Source organism: Dromiciops gliroides, chromosome X (assembly GCF_019393635.1).
Source record: "Dromiciops gliroides isolate mDroGli1 chromosome X, mDroGli1.pri, whole genome shotgun sequence".
Lineage (NCBI taxonomy): Eukaryota > Metazoa > Chordata > Mammalia > Microbiotheria > Microbiotheriidae > Dromiciops > Dromiciops gliroides.
The window spans coordinates 58,093,487-58,115,541 of record NC_057867.1 but is presented as its reverse complement, the minus strand read 5'-3'; positions in this window follow the sequence as shown (position 1 = coordinate 58,115,541).

Below are 22,055 nucleotides of genomic sequence, written 5' to 3'. Positions count from 1 at the left end.
TACTTGTTTCCGGAGGCAGCTAGGTAGCGTAGTAGATAAAGCACCGGCCCTGGATTCAGGAGGACCTGAGTTCAAATCCAGATTCAGACACATGACACTTATTAGCTGTGTGACCCTGGGCAAGTCACTTAACCCTCATTGCCCCGCCAAAAAAAAAATTTTGTTTCCTGCTTCCTTGTCTGTTATGTCACCTCTCCAGGCCTCATCTGTAAAATGGGCATAATGCCAGGAGCCCCTATTTCAAAGGGCTATTCCCAGGATCGAATAAGATTATGGACATAAAGTACTTTTAAAACCCCAAAGCACTATGGGAATGTTAGGTTTTATGATGACAATGGTGATACATGAAATGAAATGCTACTGCTATGAATGTGGCATCTAAAAGTCGCTCCCATCCACATTTGAGTAAGTTCACTCAAACAGTGTGCCCTAGTATATAGAAATCTGCCTTTAGGAGCCTACATATTCATGAATCATCGTTATCAAACCCTGGGTCTTCCCAAATGTCAAAAGTTTCCCTTCAATAATCATTCTAATAGATACTCCATTCTAGATTGACTTACAGTTCCAAGAGAGGCCATCGTTAGCTGTGCAATACCATCCTGACCTTTCATTCCGTTCTCCCAAGCTGGCCTTGGTAAGAACCTAAAGGCCACGTAACCCTGCTTTTTTTTTTAGAGATGCCCTTCTTAGCCCTCTGCCTACCAAGCTGGCATTCTTTCACACAAATCCGCCTTTTCCCCTTATTGAGGAAACAGGAGGAACTGGGCAAGCCAGGATCTTCCTACAAAAAAATCCAGCTCCTTAACTTCCTCTGGGGTTTTATTCTGGGCAACACTTACCATGAGGCAAGCACCAGCTTCGGATTTAGCTTTCCTTGATGGTGGACATCACTTCTGCCCAATATCCGAGTGGGTTCAATATCATTGGGTAGCTAGAAAACAGCCTGTTTTATTCCTAATAATACTCTGGGCAATGTTAACGCCGTTTTAGCCAGCCATGACACATATGTCATTAGCAGGGGGCTATGCTCACTTCTTGTCAGATACTGGAGCTCTCTCCCGGCATTTGGCTTTTTTCATCCTGAAACTGAGTCACAAGCTGAATTCCAGTGTGATTTGCTTGTAGCTGGGGATTTGGAAGCTTGCAGAAAAGGTGCCTATTTTAATGGGCTCTCACATTAGCATGCATTCGGGTTTTGGTAATGATATGAGGAAGTCCCAGAGGATGTTTATTCGTTTTTAGGGCACAAGGAAGCATCTCATTTAGAAACAGAGAAGGAAGAGTTTTGTGTTTCTTTTAAATTTTGCATATCATTCAATTTAACCAGGTGAAAAGTAACTTATTGCAAAGTGTTCTCTGTTATGGGGGCAGCTAGGTGGCGCAGTGGATAGAGCACCGACCCTGGAGTCAGGAGGACCTGAGTTCAAATCAGACCTCAGATACTCGACACTTACTAGCTGTGTGACCCTGAGCAAGTCACTTAACCCTCATTGCCCCGAAAAACAAAAACAAAAACAAAAAAAGTGCTCTCTGTTAGTCATCCGTGAAGAGTGACTTTGGGGGCAGGGGTACAAAGGATAAACTAGACTAGTCAGAGTTAGTTCTTTAAAATGTGAGTGTCTGGACTTGCAGAAATGAAGAGAATGGATGGAGAGCTTGATTTGCAACTGGAGACATGGATATGCTAGACCTATTTGAAAGCTGAATGAAGAATTGGCTGGGCAGAAGCCTGGGGCCCTTAGGCTGACCTTGGGAGGAGCAAAGAGAGGATTGAGGATGGTGTAAAGACCTGGGATGAGGCCATGTACTATGTGCTATGACGTTTAAACCCCTCAATGATTCAGTTTCCTCCTCCCACTGTGTCTCTATCTCACATGGTTGTTGCAAAGAGAAAGTACTTTCTTAGCTTTATTTAGACTTGTATAGACTACTGTGGGTTATCATTTCTTGCAAAAAACCCCTTTCATGGGTTCCTTGGGAAGTAGCTGTGCTTTGTAGGCCAAAGCATTGGCCCAGGAGGTGGGAAACGTGAGTACTCATTTCAACTCTGCCATGAACGTTCTGTGTAACCTTGGGCAAAAGGCCTCAGTTTTTTCTTCTGTCAAATGGGGGTGGGGCTGGGCTCAATGTTTGCTCTATGTTTAGAAACTTTAAGGTGATATATAATGTAAATGTTATGTCTAATGATGATGATGTCTCTCCCTATTCTAGAAATCTCTAATGGCAGGACAGAGCCTCTTCCTTTTTCCAAATTCTATATGTGGTTGTTGTGGTATGCCACTGGGCACTTCTTTGTTTCCGTGCCTTTTCAACACTTTCTCTGGCTTTTCAAACCCAAAGTCAAAGCTTGTCTTCTTAACTAGCAAAGGAAAAAAAGGAGAAAAAGAATGATTTCATTACAGAGAAGTTAAGGCAAAGCTTTTGTCATTGGCTTCCACTAGCTGTAGGAAAAGAAAGGGAGGGAGGAAGGAAGGAAAGTAGGAAGAAAAGAAGGGAGGGAAGCAGCAAGGAAGGGAGACAGGGAGGGAAGGAGGAAAGAAATATTTATTAAGTACCTATTACATTCCAAGCTATGGTGCTAATAAGTACTTTACAAATATGCTTTCATTTGATGCTCACAAAAATCCCTGGGAAATAGGTGCTATTAACATCCTTAATTTTTAATAATAGTAAACATTTTTTTTTTAGTGAGGCAATTGGGGTTAAGTGACTTGCCCAGGGTCACACAGCTAGTAAGTGTTAAGTGTCTGAGGCCATATTTGAACTCAGGTACTCCTGACTCCAGGGCCGGTGCTCTATCCACTGCGCCATCTAGCTGCCCCAATAGTAAACATTTTAATTTAAAGTTTTGAGTTCCAAATTCTATCCCTCCCTCCCATCCCCCATCTCTGAGGCAGTAAGCAATCAGATATAGGATGTACATGTGCAATTATATCATTCTTATTTTACAGTTGATAAAGAGATTGAAGCAAACAGAGGTTAAGTGACTTATCTAGGGTCACACATCTAGTAAATGTGTGAGGCCAGACTTGAAGATATGAATAAAGGAGCTCCATCTCCAGGTAGGTTCTGCCTCCCTAAAGTGGCTCCCGTGTATTTCTTCTATATTTCTGCCACAGCATTTCTGTTCTCATTGCCTCTAATTACTCTGACCACAGGATAGGACTGGCTAAATCTTTTGACAATGTGGTATTGAAGATATAAGAAGGTGATGACAAAGAGAAGGGGGGAAGAGAAAGGAAGAGAGTAGAAGAGGGAGGAAGCAGAGAGGGAAGAGATGAAGACAGGAAGAGAAAGAGAGAGAGAGAGAGAGAGAGAGAGAGAGAGAGAGAGAGAGGGGGGGGGGAGGGGAGGGGAGGGAATGAGAGACAGGGAGAAACTGAGGAGGGAGAGGGATAGGGGAGAGAAAGCAAGGGGAGAAAGAGCAAAGGAGAGAAAGGGGAAAGAGAAGGAGCACCTGATAGGAATCAGTGAGTTCAAGTGAGCAGGCCTGTGTGAATGCATTCTCTGTATAATGAGAAAATAGGCCGAGCCATCACCATTGAGAGATGAATCAGGGAAATCCCTGGTGAGTAGGAAAGGTGGCCATGGGCTAGAATTCTGCAATGGACCCACTTTGCCTAAAACAGGGCAAAGGGGAGACTCTTTACAGTATAGGAAAAGGGCTTAAATTTTCTCTCTCAAAATTCTAGAATACATTTAAGGAGTTATGGAAAGTACTGGTCCCACTAGCAGGGTCAGCATAGTGCTCTTCCTTCAGCACAGGTCATGCCAGAGCATCCCAACTTCCTTGAAGTCCCTGCTGAACTCTGACCTTCTCCAGAAAGCCTTTCTTCACTGTTACCATCAGTCCTCCATGTAAGTGTCTGTGAAACTTACTACATTTGTGACCTTTATGAGACAGTTGTAGGAGAGAGAGGGAGGTATGGAAATAGTGAGAGAGAGAGAGAGAGAGAGAGAGATCAGAGAAGGGAGAAGGGAGAGGAAGGGCGAGAGAGGGAGAAGGAGAGAGGAAGTGGTGAAAGGAAGAGGGGGATTGTGAAGAGAAAGGACTGGGAGACAGAGAAGGCAGAAGAAGAGAGAGATGGAGAGAAAGACAGCAAGAAGAGAGCACCTGACAGGATACAGGGAGTTCAAGTCACCAGGCCCTGGTGAGCTCTGGCTCAGGGTAGGCTCCACCTCCCTAACACTGGTCCCATCTATCTTTGTTTTCCTCCTCAGCCTGTATGTTCCTGCCAGCATTTCCTCTACTTCCCCTGCTCTCATGCCCAAGACATGTATCAGCAAAGAATCCTGGTGAGTGGGAAAGGAAGGCCTGGGCTAGAATACAAGAAATCACCCATTTTTCCTAAAAAAGGAATGAGGGTTGAATCTAAAGATATTAAGTCTCTGTCTCTGTTTTTGTCTCTTTCTCTGTCTCTCTGTCTCTGTCTCTGTCTCTCTCAAAATTCTACAACAAATTTGAGGAGTTGTGGAAAGTACTGGTTGCACTAACAGGGTCAGCATAGTGTTCTTCCTTCAGCAAAGGTCAAGCCAGAGCATTCCAATTTCCTTAAAGTCCCTGCTGAACTGTAACCTTTTTGAGGAAGCCTTTCTTCACTGTTACCACTAGTCTTTAGTGTAACCATCTATGCAGATTACTACCTCGTGACTTTATGAAATACTTGTCAGAGAGAGAGGTAGGGAATGAAGGAGTGAGAGAGAGGTCGGGATCATAGAAGGAGAGAAGGTAGAGTAAGGGGGGGAAGACGGGAAAATAAGGGAAGAAAATGTAGGAGAACTGGGGGAAGAAGGGGAAAAGGAGAGAGATGGAAAGGGTGGGAGGGAGAGTGGGGAAAAGATGGTGGAGGCGGGGAGGCTAGGTGGCGTAGTGGATAAAGCACCGGCCCTGGATTCAGGAGGACCTGAGTTCAAATTCGGCCTCAGACACTTGACACTTACTAGCTGTGTGACCCTGGGCAAGTCACCTAACCCCCATTGCCCCGCAAAAAAAAAAAAAAAGATGGTGGAGGTACAAGGGGGGAAGGAAGGAGGGGGAGGGAGGGATCAGAGAACGGAGAAGGGAGAAGAAGGGCCAGAGGGAGAAGGAAAGTTAGAGGAAGTGGTAAAAGATAGAGGGGAATTGTGAAGAGAAAGGACTTGGAGACAGAGAAGGCAGAAAAAGAGAGAGATGGAGAGAAAGAAAGAGAGAAGAGAATACCTGATAGGATACAGGAAGTTCAAGTCAGCAGGCCCTGGTGAGCTGTCTCAGGGTAGCGTTCACCTCCCTAACACTGCTCTCATCTGTCTATTTTTTTCCTCCACAGCCTACGTGTTCCTGCAGCCATTTCCTCCACTTCCCCTGCTCTCAGGGCTAAGACATGCATCAGCAAAGAACCCTGAGGAGTGGGAAAGGAACGCTGGGCTAGAATATAGACACTCACTCACTTTGCCTAAAAGGTAATGAGGGTAGAATTTAGACACTATAAGCCAATGGACTTCACTTCTCACTCTGAAAATATTCTAGAACAAATTTAAGGAGTTATGGAAAGTACTGGTCCTACTAGCAGGGTCAGGATAGTGTTCTTCTTTCAGCACAGGTCATGCCAGAGCATCCCAACTTCCTTGAAGTCCCTGATGAACTCTGACCTTCTCAAGGAAGCCTTTCTTCATTGTTACCACTAATTCTCAGTGTAACCATTGTTGAAAATTAAGTATAGTTTTTATTTTCCTGTCTCTTACAAACAATAATAAAAAGATCAGAGAAATTAATTTTATTTTATCTCCTACAATTTGTTTCCATAACTCTCATCCTACAAAAAAAAAACAGATCAGAGAACATAATGTCCTACAAGAAAACACAGATCAGAGACAGACAAGAAAAACAGTACCAGTTTATTTTGTCCCAAGAAGAAACATCGTGAGTCATGTGGAGACCCCTTCTTAACAAGGAGCTCAGAGACTCCCTCTTTCTGAGGGTATATAAAGTGCTTTTTTGTTCAGTTGTTACAGGGTGTTGTCATTTTCATTAGCATGATACAAAGCAACCCAAAAGCAAATACTATAACAAGAATGGATGTGATGCAAAGCATTTTTAGCAATTTCAGTTATAACAAGTATGGAGGAAATATAGAAGCACCATGATAAGATTCCAGGATTCCAAAAAGGAATTTGGCAAGGATGAGGATGCCCAGATGTCCTCATGAGATAGGGACTTACTATCCTGAGGGAAAAGAAGTCACCAGGTAGGGACTTTTATCTGCTAGCTATCTGGGTTCAGTTTGGAGTTCATTTGAAGGACATTTTGCTCCTATTAACCCAGGGTTTCATAAAAATTACTTTTGCAAAATAAGCATCTCCATCAAATCCAGGTGATCCATACATTCATATTTACAATCCCACCTGTTAGTCAAAAGGTCAGTCTCACAGACCCACATAGACCAAGGAGCTTCTGTTTGGAACTTAACTTTTACAGGAACACCATTTGATAATGCCAGTACCAGTAGGATGCCTCCATGGACAGCAAGAAAGAAAAGGAAAATGAGGATTTGGCACCAAACAGGAGAGAGGGAATAACACTTCCAAGTCCTCCAGGAAGAAAGTGAGGAAATGGTAGGCCTCCATGCCCCATGCCATCTCTTTTGTTGGGATGGGTTTACATAAAAACACTCCTCACTTAGAGAAGCACAGACTCCACCTTGCACTTTGAACATAGTAGCATCCAGGGCCCTTCAGGTCTGGAGCACTATCTCGGCAAGCGATTCAACTTGCTCATTAAAGTCCATAATTAGAGAGTTCTTCTCTTCTTTTCTGTATGAGAGCTCAAGGGAAAGATTCCCAAAGAGCTGTGATTGTTGAACCAAGGCAGCAGTAGAAGCTGCTCTGCACCCACCTCTTCCTCAGAAGGCAAACAGAGGCATATGTAGAGGCAAAAGAAGGTACTGGGAAAGGTGAGGAGTCAGGGAGATGATAGGAAGGCCTGTAAGTCCCGGAAAATCTAGCAAAGGCATGGAGGTTCACTGTAATGACACATGAGGGATCCCTGTTACAGGGGTACTGATCCATAAATCAGAGTGGAATGGTCAGACTTCTGTCTGAGTCAGTATTGAACCAGGGGGTCTAAGTGGGTGTGGGGTGACACAAGAGGGACTGAGCATTGTCAAATGGAGGGCAGAGTTGATCATGAAGAAAGCCCCCACAAATTAAACACCAGATACCAAAATCCAATCCCACCTGTAGAATTCAACAATAAGGATAAAAACCATAGGGTAACCTCACAAGGTGGATAGGACACAGATAATGAGGGTAGAGAGAAAGAGTCCTTGGGATGCATTATACTCAGCCTTCATCCAGAGTCTTGGGAATGCAGTCTCCTATGTCCTCAGTGTCCCAAGGGTCTGTAGCAGCAGTCCTCTGCTTAGGGCCTTTGGTGAGCCAGAGTCAAAGATTTTCACTGGGCTAGGCAGTCCAAACCAGTTCAGGAGCCTTTTTTTCTTTCTTTTTTTCCCCCAATTTTTTAAAGTGAGGCAATTGGGGTTAAGTGACTTGCCCAAGGTCACACAGCTAGTAAGTGTCAAGTGTCTGGGGTCAGATTTGAACTCAGGTCCTCCTGACTCCAGGGCCAGTTCTCTATCCATTGTGCCACCTAGCTGCCCCCAGCAGCCCTTTTCAAAGTGTGAGGTATTTATCCAGAACTCAGTTCCCAGGAGGACTACTTGATACGGTCCAGTTCATCTGAGCTTAAGAGTTTTTTTGGACGTATCTTTGCCTATAGACCCAATCATCTAGTTCAATTAATGTCTCTCCTGCTGATCACTAGGAATCAAGAAAATTGATTGCATTCCAGACTTCCACATTGATAGTGACTATAAGACAATTTGCTTAAACCCCTAGAAAAAGATTGACATATACACATCCATCTTCCCTAAGGGAATTTCACATTCATACTTAAAATTAATCTTTTAAGAGTGGTGGAGTGGGGGCAGCTAGGTGGAGCAGTGGATAAAGCACTGGCCTTGGATTCAGGAGGACCTGAGTTCAAATCCAGCCTCAGACACTTGACACTTAACTAGCTGTGTGACCCTGGGCAAGTCACTTAACCCTCATTGCCTTGCAAAAATGAAAAAGAAACAAAAACAAAAAACAAAGAGTGGTGGAGTTTGTTAACATTAAGTTGCTTCAAAATGTATATAACTTCAATATCTACATAATCTTCACAAATGATAGACAATAACCTTAGATGAAATTTACTCTACTTATAAGTAGGCTTGAAATTTTCATTTCCATTTTACCAACACAGAAAAACCCTTGTACAGAGTTGCTAAGAATTTTATGACTAGATGGTCCTAAGAATATTTATAGATTTACAAAGGAGGTTTTATAAGGTGTTTTCTTTTATAATGATCAATTTTCCTTTTTTTCTATGTAAATACTTGATTAAAACAATAACTTCAGATAACTTAGTTAAAAGTATAAGTTCTTAGTTACAATACTTCAGCTTCCTAACACATTCATTCTTTTAAACAGTATGTTTTTTCTAACATCTAGATTATAAGAGAAATTGGTTTTCAACCATAGCTGATACAATTGTTTACAAAGTAATACACTATAAGAAAATTTAGAAACATAATACCTTAAAACAAGATTAGGAAATTTTTTAAAACTTTAAACAAAACCTATTAATTATCAATCAGGTGTTCTTAATCTAATTACCCTGTACTCTTGCCCTATACCTTACACAGAAAATAATTTATATAATATTTGCCCTATGCCAAGCAGTTTACAATCATGTGATCCTCACAACCTTGGGAGGTAATCTCTATTATGATCCCCTTTACAGAAAAGTAAACTGAGACATATAGAACTTTCTTGAGGTCATACAGCTAGTAGATTTTATTTTATTTTATTTTTTTGGTGGGGCAATGAAGGTTAAGTGACTTGCCCAGGGTCACACAGCTAGTAAGTGTCAAGTGTCTGGGGCTAGATTTGAACTCAGGTCCTCTTGAATCCAGGGCCAGTGCTTTATCCACTGTGCCACCTAGCTGCCACCTAGCTGCCACCTAGCTTCCCCCTAGTAGATTTTCTTAATGTCAAATAACATATCTTTTTAATGTTGTCCTAATTTACCATAATAATCCTGATATAACAGCATACATTCAGACCATATTATTTCCTTTAGAGCAGATTTTGGCTTAAATCAAATAAACTGTGGATTTATAATAGCTAATGGGAACATTTTAATTTCTATGGCCTAGGTATTCTGCATTTGTAAAAGATACATATGATCATTCAAAAATTCATATAATCCCTTTGTGAAAGGCACATAGTAATGTCATGGGGAAAATGGCTTAGGGGGTTTGGGATAGGGGTTAGGGGTACTTAGGAATTCCTCTTTAAAGAATTACACCCTCTTGCACACAAAAGCAATTAGAATAAGATAATAGTTTATTAGGTGCTGGGGAGGGGAAGGAAAACCATGAAAGAAATCCTTGGACTCCTGCTCTGAGAACCCTTGTGAGTGGGAAAGTTTGCCCTTGGCCAGAACAAACAAAAAAAACAACAAATGGCCCATTTTTCCTTAAAGTGAATGAGGGTAGAGTCTAAGTCTTATAAGCCAGTGGCCTGGTTCTCTCTCTCTCTCTCTCTCTCTCTCTCTCTCTCTCTCTCTCTCTCTCTCTCTCTCGATTCTAGAACACAGTAAAGGTGTTTTGGAAAGTTCTGTTCCTTCCAAGCAGGTCACATAGTTCACTTCCTTAAGCATAGGTCTTACCAGAGTATCCCTGCTTGACCTTCTTTGTCTCATGAAAATCTTTGCCTTGCCTGTATATTGGTCCGTACACCTATAGGGGATATGAGAATAGAGGCCCAGTAGATGACCAGTTCTCTAGAAGTCTATTGACTCGTCTCCCTGAAAATTAATGCTGATCCAGGTATGGTTTTTTTGTTAGTGTCTACAGCAACCTCACCTGTTGCTGAGGATTAAAGTATTTCCAAGGTCAAATTCATATCCCTCTTTGACCCTTTCTGATTAGGGAACTGGACTGCCAGAGTACACCAAAGGGGAGGTGCCATACCAATCTGCTGCCCCACTTCATGGTGATTAATTGGTAATTAATGCTGGAGTAGTCCCATCTTCCATTCACTCAGAACATTTTGGAGGCTCCCCTATAGGAAATAAGTAGTGTGATTAATATCTGGGAAACTCCAGAATCTCATATGAAGGCATTATTTATGTTGGATAGAACCAATTACAGAAATTAATTTTTATTGCTGACTTATTAGGAAAAATTACCCTTTTGCTATATTACCTTTTTTCCTAGCTGGAGAATAATAGTCTCCTATCACAGGCATTTTGCCTCTTAGAAGCTTCAGTGATTCAATTTATTTTCAAACATTTCCCCATTTCAGACACTGAGCTATGAATCTCTAGATTTCAAAAGTCATATAGTCATTTAAAAATATCTCAGTAACTGAATTTTGAATTCTAGATTGGACCAAGTTGGACCAAGAGTCAGAAAAGTATAGCTTTGCCTTAAGCAAGACTCTTAACCTCTCTGATCCTCAGTTTCCTCATCTGTAAAATGAAGGGGCTAGATTAGATGACTTTCTAAGGTCTGTTCTAATTCTAAACCTGTGAACCTAAATATGGATCACTGGTCTAGAAGTTGCAGTGTTTCCCTACTGCCTTTAGAATGAAATCTAATTTAAAGCTCTTCACAGTTGGGCTCTGGCCTTACTTTCCAGATCCATTTCACATTACTCCAAATCACATATTCTATATTCTAACCAAAATGAGCTTCATTCTTGTCCCAAACTCAGCATCCATCTTCCCCTCTGGGCCATCTTCATGTGTTTCCTGTATGGATGTTCTTTTCCACATATTACATTCCTTTAGCTTTTTTCCAGGCTCTGCTTGCATGCTGCCTCCTATGGAAGGAAGTCTTGCTGATTCCTCTAGTTCTTCCCCTTTTCTCCTTCCTTGAAAGAGATTGCGTTTACTTTTCTGTGTTGATATTGAATTTGCCCAGAGGAATGTAAGTTACTCAAGGGCAGCACCTTGCATATTGGAGGGGCTTAATAAATTCTTGCTGAAAAAAATAACTTGGTTCCCTAGATCTTACAAAGCACTTCCTCCCCAGTAACTCTGGGAGGTAGGCATTGCAAGTATTCTGAAAAATTATGTTGAGCGGGAGAGGCAGGAACAGGGAGAGAATTTGGAACTCAAAATTTTAAAATATGAAATATATATATATATGAAATTGGGGTTAGGGAATATTTAACAAAATAAACAAAAATGTATTAAAATAAGAAAAAATATATTGTACCTCCAACTTTACCAATGTGATGAACTCCTGAGAAGAGGAATTTCTTTCAGGAGCATCTTTTCTCTGACTCAGAGTTAAATGGACACTCAAAAGTTAAGTGATTGTCTGGGATCACACAAGTCTGTGTCAGAGCAGGATTTGAATCCAGGTCTTTTTAACCACAGAACCCTGGCAGTTAGTCATCATGGGACACTGTTGTAGTTCCCCATACATGCTGGACTTTTCTTAAGCCTTACGTAGGCCCTCTTTCCAGTGTTCATACTTTCTCCCCTCTAAACATATTTTTTTCACTGTGTTAATATGGATATATGGATCACCTGGATTTGATGGAGGTACCTTATTATTCAAGGGGAGTTTTATGAAACCCAGGATTAATAGGATTAATAGGAGCAAAATTTCCTTCAACTGAACTCCAAACCTGAACCCAGATAGCTTGTAGATAAAAGACCCTACCTAGTGACTTCTTTTCCCTCAGGATAGTAAGTCCCTATCTTATGGTAACATCTGGGCATCCTCATCCTTGCCAAACCCTTTTTGGAATCCTGTAGTCTCATCATGATGCTTCTGTATTTCCTCCATACTTGTTATAACTGCTTTTTGCTTTTGAGTTTGATTTCTGTGTCATATTATTGAAACTGACAATGCCCTGTAATCAGTGGACTAAAACCATATATACCCTCAGAAATGGGGAGTCCCCTGAACTTCTCTCTTAGGAGGGAAGTCTCCACATGATCATGTTGTCTTATCTTTCTTCTTGGAACAAAATATTAAATTGATATTATGTTTTTTCTGTCTGTCTCTGATCTGTTTTGTAGGAGGACAGCCATGGATATCATGTTCTCTTTCTAGTTAGTAGGAGATATTATAAGATATTAATTTCTCTGATCTGTTTATTAATTTTGTAGAAGAAATTAAACATTTCTCTGATCTGGTTGTAGGAGTCAGGCAGATACAAAAACTATATTTTAATATTCAACAACTGTAACTGTATGATATTGAGTTTATCACCACCTATATTATTTTAACATGACATTTTATATCAAATGATTGGTTTACCTCCTTGTCACTTTGATTCTCAGCCCTCGGTGGGAAAAATCTCTCAGGTTTGTAGTTGACTTTGTGATACTTCATTTAAAGTAGAAGTCTATAAATATTATTAAACTGAACATCAGTCTATAGTATCACTTTTACAGCTGACAGGCCATTCAGTTCTGTCATGATGTTGAGCCAGAGGAATGTACTTTGCTCTGCCTTCTTTCATCCCTAAAGTCTGTTAGTATTAAATCAAGGAATTTTCATTATATATGGAATTACCAGAGTAGAAAAATTCCACACAGTGAGATTAAGGTCCCTTGAGTTCCTAAACAATGTATTTTGATAAAACCCAAGGGAGGAAAAATGTCAGAACTTCAAACACAATAAAGTTTTATGAGTAAGGAAGAAACCATAACAATATCGCTTTATGACCCAATGAATGTACCAAGCAAAGCAATTTTGACTGACTGCTGACAATGTATTATTTGAGCTGTGTATCTCTTAATTCTGTGACTAAAGTAGGGATTGAGAGTTTCTGCACATTAAAAAAAAATCTGACTTATCTAGTCTGTTTAAAGCAGGTGAAGTTAAAGGAATCAATCCAATATGCTAAGACTCAGGAAGTCACACATACCCTTAAGGGATGGACTCACACCTACAACATAAATCAGAGGTTAGGGGAGGTCCAGAACACTCAGTAGTATTCTAAATGTCTCAGCAGAACAAAATAAACTGAAGACAGGAAGCAGAAAGTATTGTCCATATTGAACGAATGGGGGAAAAGCATTTATTAAATGCTTAACATGTGTTCAGTATTTCTTCAATGGGAAATGGATAATCATTTAGTTGATTGCTCCAAGGATCAGAAGTTGATGGATTGACAGCTGGAAGAGGTCTTGGGGACTGAGTCCAAATTCCTTATTTCATAGATGAGGAAACTGAGGCCTTGAGAGCTTTAGTGCTTTGACCAGGGTTACAAAGCTAGTGTCTGTAGCAGGATTTGAACCTAGGTTTTTCTGGCTCCAAGTCATTGTGTCACTACTCCATGCTACAGAAATGGATATTCATTGAAAAAATCTTTTGAGTTCCAAATTTTTCTCCCTCCCCCTCCCCAAGATAGCAAGCAATCTGATTTAGATTATATATGTACAATCACATTAAACATATTTCTGCATGTCATGTTATAAAAGAGGAATAAGAACAAAAGATGAAAACCTAAAAAAAGAAAAAAAACCTTCCAAAATAGAAATAGTATGGTTCAATCTGCATTCAGATTCCACAGGTATTTTTCTGGATATGGAGAGCATTTTCAGTCATGAGTCCTTTGGAATTGTTTTGGATCATTGTATTGCTGAGAAGAGCTAAATCTATCACAGTTTATCATCACACAATGTTGCTATTAGTGTGTAAAGTGTTCTCCTGATTCAGCTCACTTCAGTCAGCATCAGTTCACTTAAGTCTTTCCAGGTTTTTCTGAAATCTGCCTGCTCATCATTTCTCATAACAGTATTCCATTACATTCATAGACCACAACTTGTTCGGCCATTCTCCAATTGATGAGTATCGCTTTATTTCCAGTTCTTTGCCACCACAAAGAGAGCTGCTATAAATATTTTTGTATGTGTGGGTCCTTTTCCCTTTTCTGTGATGTCTTTGGGATACAAATCTAGTACTGGTATTACTTGGTCAAAGGGTATGCACAGTCCCATAGCCCTTTGGGCATAGTTCCAAATTACTCTCCAGAATGGAGAATCCATTAGTGTTCCAAGTTTTCCACATCTTCTCCTACATTTATTATTTTCCTTTTTGTCATATTAGCCAATCAGGTGTGAGGTGGTACCTCAGAGTTGTTGTAATTTGCATTTCTCTAATCAGTAGTGATTTAGAGCATTTTTCCATATGGCAATAGATAGCTTTGATTTTTTCATCTGAAAACCACCTGTTCATATCCTTTGACCATCTCTCAATTGGGGAATGACTTGTGTCCTTATAAATTTGATTTAGTTCTCTATGTATTTTAGAAATAAAGTCTTTATCAGAAACACTGGCTGTAAAAATTGTTTCTTAGCTTTCTCCTTTCCTTCTAATCTTGACTGCATTGCTTCTGTTTGTACAAAACCCTTTTAATTTAATGTAATCAAAATTATCCATTTTGTATTTCATAATATTCTCTATCTCCTGTTTGGTCATAAATTCTTCTCCTCTCTATAGATCTGAGAGGTAAACTATTTCTTCTTCTCCTAATCTGCCTATGGTATCACCCTTTATGTCTAAATCATGTACCCGTTTTGACTTTATTTTGGTATATTGTGTAAGATGTTGGTCTATGCCTAGTTTCTGCCATACTATCTTCCAGTTAATTCTTGCTGATTCTTGGCTGCAATCCAAGCTCCTTTGCTGTATGGAATATTATATCCCAAGCCTTGCGATCCTTTAATATTGGCTAATATGACAAAAAAGAAAATAATAAATGTTACAGAAGTTGTGGAAAAATTGGAACACTAATGCATTGTTGGTGGAGCTGCGAACTGATCCAGCCATTCTGGAGAGAAGTTGGAACTATGCTCAAAGAGCCATAAAGCTGTGCATACTATTTCTATTGTTTTTTTTTTTTGTTTTTTTTTTTTGAGGTTTTTCCTTTTTGTTCTGATTCTTCTCTCATAACATGACTAATGCAGAAATATGTTTAATGTGATTGTACATATATAACCTATAACAGATTACTTGTTGTCTTGGGAGGGTGGAGGGAGAAAAATTTTAAACTAGAAATCTTATAAAAACAAATGTTGAAAACTATCTCTAAATGTAACTGGAAAATAATAAAATATTTATATGGAAAAAAAGTTTTGCTGATTCTAAGTCCAAAAGTGACTTCCCTAATTTGGGTCACCTGAACATTAGCTTCCTGATTGGCATCCCTACCTCTAGTCTCCCCCCGCCCCCCCATATCCATCCTACAGTGACTCCACTATGCCTCTAGGATCAAGTACAAGTCTCTTTCCTTGTCTTTTAAAGCCCCTTCATGGTTGGACTAAAGCCTACTTTTCCAGGCTTATTGTCCATTATTCTCTTCTTCATCCTATATTCCAGTTCAGCTGGCTAAGTTGTTATTTCTTTTCCTTGATAGTCCATATTCTGCCTTCATGCCTTAGTATTATCTAACTCCCATATCTAGAATTCACTCCCTCCTCACTGCTACCTCTTAAAGGTACAGTAAATAGAGTGCTGGGTTTGGAGTCAGGAAGCTGTGTTCCAAAGGAGCCTCAGATAGTTACTAGCAATGTGACCCCAGGCAAGTAACTAACTGCTGTCTGCCTCTCACGGAGTAGTTGTGAAGATCAAACGCTTAGCACAATGACTGGCATGTAATAGGTGCTTAATCAAAGCTTGTTTCCTTTTTTTCCTTAGAAGCTTGCTTTCTCAAGATTTATTCATGGCTCAGCTCAATTGCAACCTCCTAAGCCTATTTTGATTCTCCCCGTTACTGGTACCCATCCCAAAGAAATTAAGTTGTATTTACTTTGTTCATTTTCTACATTTGCTTTTTTTGTATATATGCTATTTCCCAGCAGTAGCATGTAAGCTCCTTGAGGGTAGGGATTATTTTATTTTTGTTTTTATATCTTCACCTTCCAGTCACTCCACCTGAAGTAGGTCCTTAACAAACACTTATTGAAATGATATACACCCAATGACTCTAAGAATGTAAATATAAATAATCAATAACAACAAAAATCAAAATGGAGTATTTTGAAATGGCTCCAAAAGAGATAGGAGATGAACCCCTACCCCGAACCCTGCCTCTGCAGAATTGGGAGATCTGGGGTGGGAGATCTTGCCCGAAACATCAGGCTTTTAAAAGATGTCTAGTTTTGCAGAATCTTTTTTTCCTTTTTCTTTTCCTTCTTCATGCTTAATTATAAGGGATGGCTCTCTGGGAGAGCATGGAGAGAGTAATGCATCAGGAAATAGAAGAATAAAAATTTATAGAAAAATTAATTCTTCTTGAATGAATGCCTGACTCAAACAATGAACATTTATCAAGCACTTACTGTGGGCTAGGCAGCGATTAAGTGAATATATATTGGGTGCCAACTACATGTAAGGCCCTATGGCACCAATATGTAAAGTGTTTAGCACAGAACCTGGCACATAATAGGTAGTTATTAAAAAGGGACATAAATGCCATGGAGTAGACCCAACTAAACTGGACAACTCATTATAGAGAGAGGAAAATTACAATTAATTATGATTATATAACATATAATATAATTATATAACATAATTATAATTATAGGGATGAGCAGCACATGGGTCCTTAGGATTCCTCTGTAACGAATCACACTCTCCCGCATGTCCTAGTTAGGAATAAAAGAACAGGTTTATGGATATAAGAGAAACTGGCCCGGAGGAAAGTTTAAAACTATGGAATCTAGATGCAGATTGAACCATGCTATTTCTATGTTTTTTGTTTTTCTTTTTTGAGGTTTTTCCTCTTTACTCTGATTTGTCTTTCACAGCATGACTAATGCAGAAATATGTTTAATGTGATTGTACATATATAAACTATATCAGATTGTTTGCTGTCTTGGGGAGGGGAAAGGGAAGGGAGGGAGTGAGAAAAATTTGAAACTTGAAATCTTATAAAAACAAATGAAAACTATCTCTACATGTAACTGGAAAATAATAGAATACTTTTATGAAAAAAAGAACAAAACATCTCACGAGCAGAGGGGCAACTATACTTCCAGGCCTCCTGAGCACATCCTCTGAAAAGAGAAGCTAGTTCTGACTGTGGATGGCTTATAGTGATCCCATCACCATGCCACAGTCCTAGAAGAAACAACAACAACACTAGTGGTTCTGTGCAATCATGAATTGACTTCCCCAAACTCTTTAGTGAAATCATGGGGTAAGAGAGGAGGAACACCACTTGTGACATCAAGGTTGTCCAGTCTTATGCTTGCAGTTTTGGGGAATGGAAGGCAGTGGATTTGTTTCTTTGTTTGGTTGGTTTGGTTTTAGTCTGGATCTGTAAGTTCACCTATGTAGAGAATTCTTCATTTGGAAACTTCCTCCACCAATGTAGATCATCAGCTCCATAACTCAGAGAAAAACCTAGAACCCTGAGATGTTAAGTGATTTACCCCAGAGTCACACAACTAGAAGGGGTCAAAGGTGGGATTTGAAACTGGGTATTGTTACCTCTAGCCATTCCATTTCATAGTATAACCAAGGGTGCTGTGGAAGGGTATGCTGGCAAATGTTTAACAACGGCTTTCCAAAAAGGCACAGCACACTTTTAAGTTTGATCTGAATTTTTTTTGTGGGGCAATGAGGGTTAAGTGACTTGCCGAGGGTCACACAACTAGTAAGTGTCAAGCGTCTGAGGTCGGATTTGAACTCAGGTCCTCCTGAATCCAGGGCTGGTGCTTTATCCACTTTGCCACCTAGCTCCCTCTGATCTGAATTATTAACATCATTTCCATTATTTTGTTATGTCCAGAGCTAGTCAACAAAACAATAAATCATGCCCTTATTTGTAGTGTTTGCTGATTTCTGAAGTATAAACATTCATGCTGAAAATGCAACACTTGGCCCTGAGCCAATGAGTACCAGCTGTGGCACAGCCCTGCATTGATGTCAAAGTTTACATAAAATTAACTGCAAGGCAACAGCTGAGTGGCTCAGTTTGAGAAGCAAAGAGAGACGAAAAGGGCACTATATGGGGGTTACCTGATACTAAAAGCCACGCTGCTATGCCTTGAAAAGTTCTGACACATCTCCTATCCTGGCATGATAAAGGATAGTTTCCAGACACCAGCATGGATAACTTATTTCGCCATGTTTAAATATAAAACCTGAAAGCAGCTTCAGTATGGGTGGGACCCTGGCATGCTGATTCTAGTTATTGCCTACAGCTGCTCCCTTTCTACCCTAGGTACCTCACTGCTCTCCCTGCCTGGCTCCACTAGCCATCCCAAGTAATGAATGAAAAATTGTCTAATTCCCAACAGGTATTTGGCAATGTTGACAGAGATTTGAAAGGTGCTGTGCTGTAGAGGGAAGAGTGTTGGCTTTGAAGTTGGAAATCCTAGCTCTGCTACTTACTAGCCACATGATTTTGGGTAAGTCACTTAACTTTTGAAAACCTCATGGAATTACTGTGAGCAGAGTATCTCCAGAACTAGAAGATACTATATAAATGTAAAATAATGATGATGATGAGGATGATGGCTAGCAGTGTTCAGATAAATAGGCAACTAGTAGATCTAGAAGGATATTTTTTAAAAGGAACTGAAATGGAGGTTTGGGGGGGGTGTTAATAAACAACTTGCCCATGATGGAAGTGTCTGTGAAAATAAGTTCCTCTCTTTTGAGTTACGAACAAAGACAATGAAGACAATATTCCAATCTTTCAGTGGCAGCTAGAAGGACGCTTTTGGGGGGAATTTGCTTTATTTATTAATTCTGAACTATACTTACACATATGCATATATACATTTGTCTATACATATGTTTTTATATGTGTAAATATGTATATGTATATGTGTGTGTATATATGCAGAGAGAGAGAGTCATACATATTTTATTGATGCATTTTGTTTTTAGATCATAGTAATTTCCGGATTTGCCTTTTCCCTTGTTCTCCTGCCCCAGTCTTCTCTTATAATGAAGAAAAGTAGTTAAAACTAACCAACATGGGGACCTTGTGTGAGAGTATATGCACTATTCTATACCTGTAGCCCCTCAGCTCTCCAGCAAAAGAAAGGAAATGCCTACTCTTCTCTGAGGTCATGATTGGTCATTAAAACCACATGGCATTTTGCTTCAGCAAACACATCTAGAAGTAAGTAGTAAATAGTCATTTGTTTCCAGGGTGGCCCAGAAACAAAAACTCTGCAGTGGCAATGGGTGGTCAGGACTTAGTATTTTCTCATTGTGCTAGCTCTCAAAGTGAGGGATCCCTCAGCTGATCCAGATCAGAAAGTCTTTGGTAACTCTGTAGCAAGTAGGAGAGAATTCACTGGGACATGAAAGGATCAATGACTGGCCCAGGGTCATGCAGGTAGTGTGTGTCAGATGTCAGAATGACTCCCAGATTTGTCTGCTATCCACTACTGCCTTTTGCAGTAGTCATAATGGTTGTTGTTGTCATCATCATTGTTGTTGTTTAGAGTTCACATGTATGGAGAGCTTTAAGATTTAAAAAGTTTTTTGTTTATTATCTCATGTAATTCCCATACCATTCCAAGGAATTATTATTACAGCAACATACCCCTATCCAAGAAAGCTTTTTGTTGTTCAGTCACTTCCAACTCTTTTTGACTCCATGGACTGTAGCACATCAATACTGGCCATCAGGTTTTCTTGCCAATGATACTGGATCGATTTGCCATTTCTTTCTCCAAAGGATTGAGGCAAACATAGGTGAAGTGACTTGCAGCTGGTAAGGCTGAGGCTGGATTTGAACTCAAGTCTTCTTGACTCCAAGCCCAGTGCTCTATCCACTGAGCCACCCAGAAAACTATCTTACTTCCATTCCAAAGGCTATGTCACAGCCTCTAAAGCCCATTTCAAAAAAAAATATGGCCACGAATAGACTGACTTATGGCAGCCTGCTTGGTGACCTGGGTCTGTCACTTAGTAATTGTGTGACCTTGTATAAGTCACTTCTGGTCTTTGGGCCTTCATTTGTCCATCTGTAAAAATGAAGGCTCTGGATGACTAGATGATTTCTGTGGTCCTTCCCAGATCTAGATCCTGTGGCCCATTCATTTTGATTCAGTGGCAAGGGACAGGATGGGAACCAGGTTTTCAGTAGAAGCAAATATTGTAAGAGGAAGTATGTGCTCAGGGCAAAGACTGATGCTCCTTGGTGTAAACTAGAGTTTGAGGCTAAATTACCATGCCCCTACTAGGATTAAGCTGTGCACCTAGGTAAATTGCCCAGCCTCTGGGGACAACTCAAGCAAGAATAAAACTGGTGAAATAGTAGATATGAGTCTGCTTCTTAGACTAGTCTGCTGAGTTCTGCAATATTCAGAGATTATATTTACCAAAGAAATGAGTTTGTTATAGCATCATCATCATAACAATTATTTATGTAGCACTTCAGGTTTTACACAGCACTTTATCTACATTATCTCATTAGAAACTCAAAATAATCATGGAAGCTAGATGCTATAACTATTATCCCCTTAGTTTACTTTTGAGGAAACTGAAGTCCTGAGTGGCAAAGTACCTCGTTCACGGTCACACAGCTCATCAGTATTAGAGGTAGAATGTGAAAGAGACTTTTCCTGACTCCATTATGACACACTGCCCTCTCCAGAAGGGGATGGGGTGCTAGATGCAGGGGGATGTTTTGTTTCGGGGTTGTCTTAGGTCAGGGAATCTAAGAAGGGGCTTTGGAGGCTGGAGGCCATCTAGGCAAATCCCCTCTTTCAACAGGTAAAGACAGAGGTTCATAGATATCACCTGACATGCCCAAGACCACTTGGCTATTAAGTTTTGGAGCTGGGATTTGAACCCAGGTCCTTTGCCTTTAGATCCCACCATGCTTTCCACTGTAAACCCCCTAATTTCCCTCCATAGAACTCAGAGTCCAGGGGACTTGTACATTTTCATTTGAGGATATTATTGAAAGAGGATTCAGGAGAACATAATCTGGAGAGCAGGGATCATTTCATTTCTGTTCCTGTATCTACAAAACCTAGCACAATGCCCAACACATAGTAGGTACTTAATACTTTTTAAATGAATTTTGAAGAGAACAGGAGAGGGCTATGGACCTGCTTAGGTTACAGCATGAACCATCTTAGGAAACAAATTGGCCTCTGGGCTCTTTTAGCCCTCCTGTGCTTGACAGCTGGAGGCTTTCTCAGCTACCCCCTAAAGGGGACGTGATTGAGCAGAAAGCTCTCACGATAGGGCTCACCCCCTAGGAAATGATTTGTTGGCACTGGAACCATTTCAGTGATAGCCCTTCTGTGTCTTAGAGATAGCAATTGGGGCTGACCTTTTGATCTCATTGACTTACAGACCTCTCAGGTAAGGAAACTCTCTACCAATGCAAGTTGGCATCTTCTTTGCAACTTAGAGAATTACTTAGAACATTGACAGATAAAGTGACCGAATTATGCTCGTACAGCCAGTCAGGTCAGAGGTCATGTTGTCTGCCTATAAATCTTTTTGATTCTAAGTGGAGTGGGCAGTTGTTCCGCCACCCAAATGAAATGGGCAGTAAAACCAGCATCAGCAGTGCACAGGAAAAAAAAATGTGTGATGAATGCTTGTCAACAAAATTATGTGTCAGAATCATTGCCTAATGAGCTTAGCATTAGGAAGATCTGCACTCATATCCTACCTCTTATGTAAACTGATAATGTGACCTGGCCAAGTCATTTGTCCAGCCTCAGTTTCCTCACCTATAAAATGAGTATAATAGCACCCCTAATAACTACATACTTCATAGGTTTGTGACAAGGCTTCAATGAGATCATGCATGAAAAGTGCTATTGTAGATAAATAACTATGAATAATAATCTACTGCATTTTAACGTTTGAAAGTGAGTTCAGGAGACAACAAATATCTCCATTTCATAGTTGCTTTACTTGACTTTCCTATTTTACTTAAGTAGGAAGTAGAAGGCCTAGACAACCCTATTGTATTTTTATATCATAAAAGTATTTTATTATTTTCTAGTTACA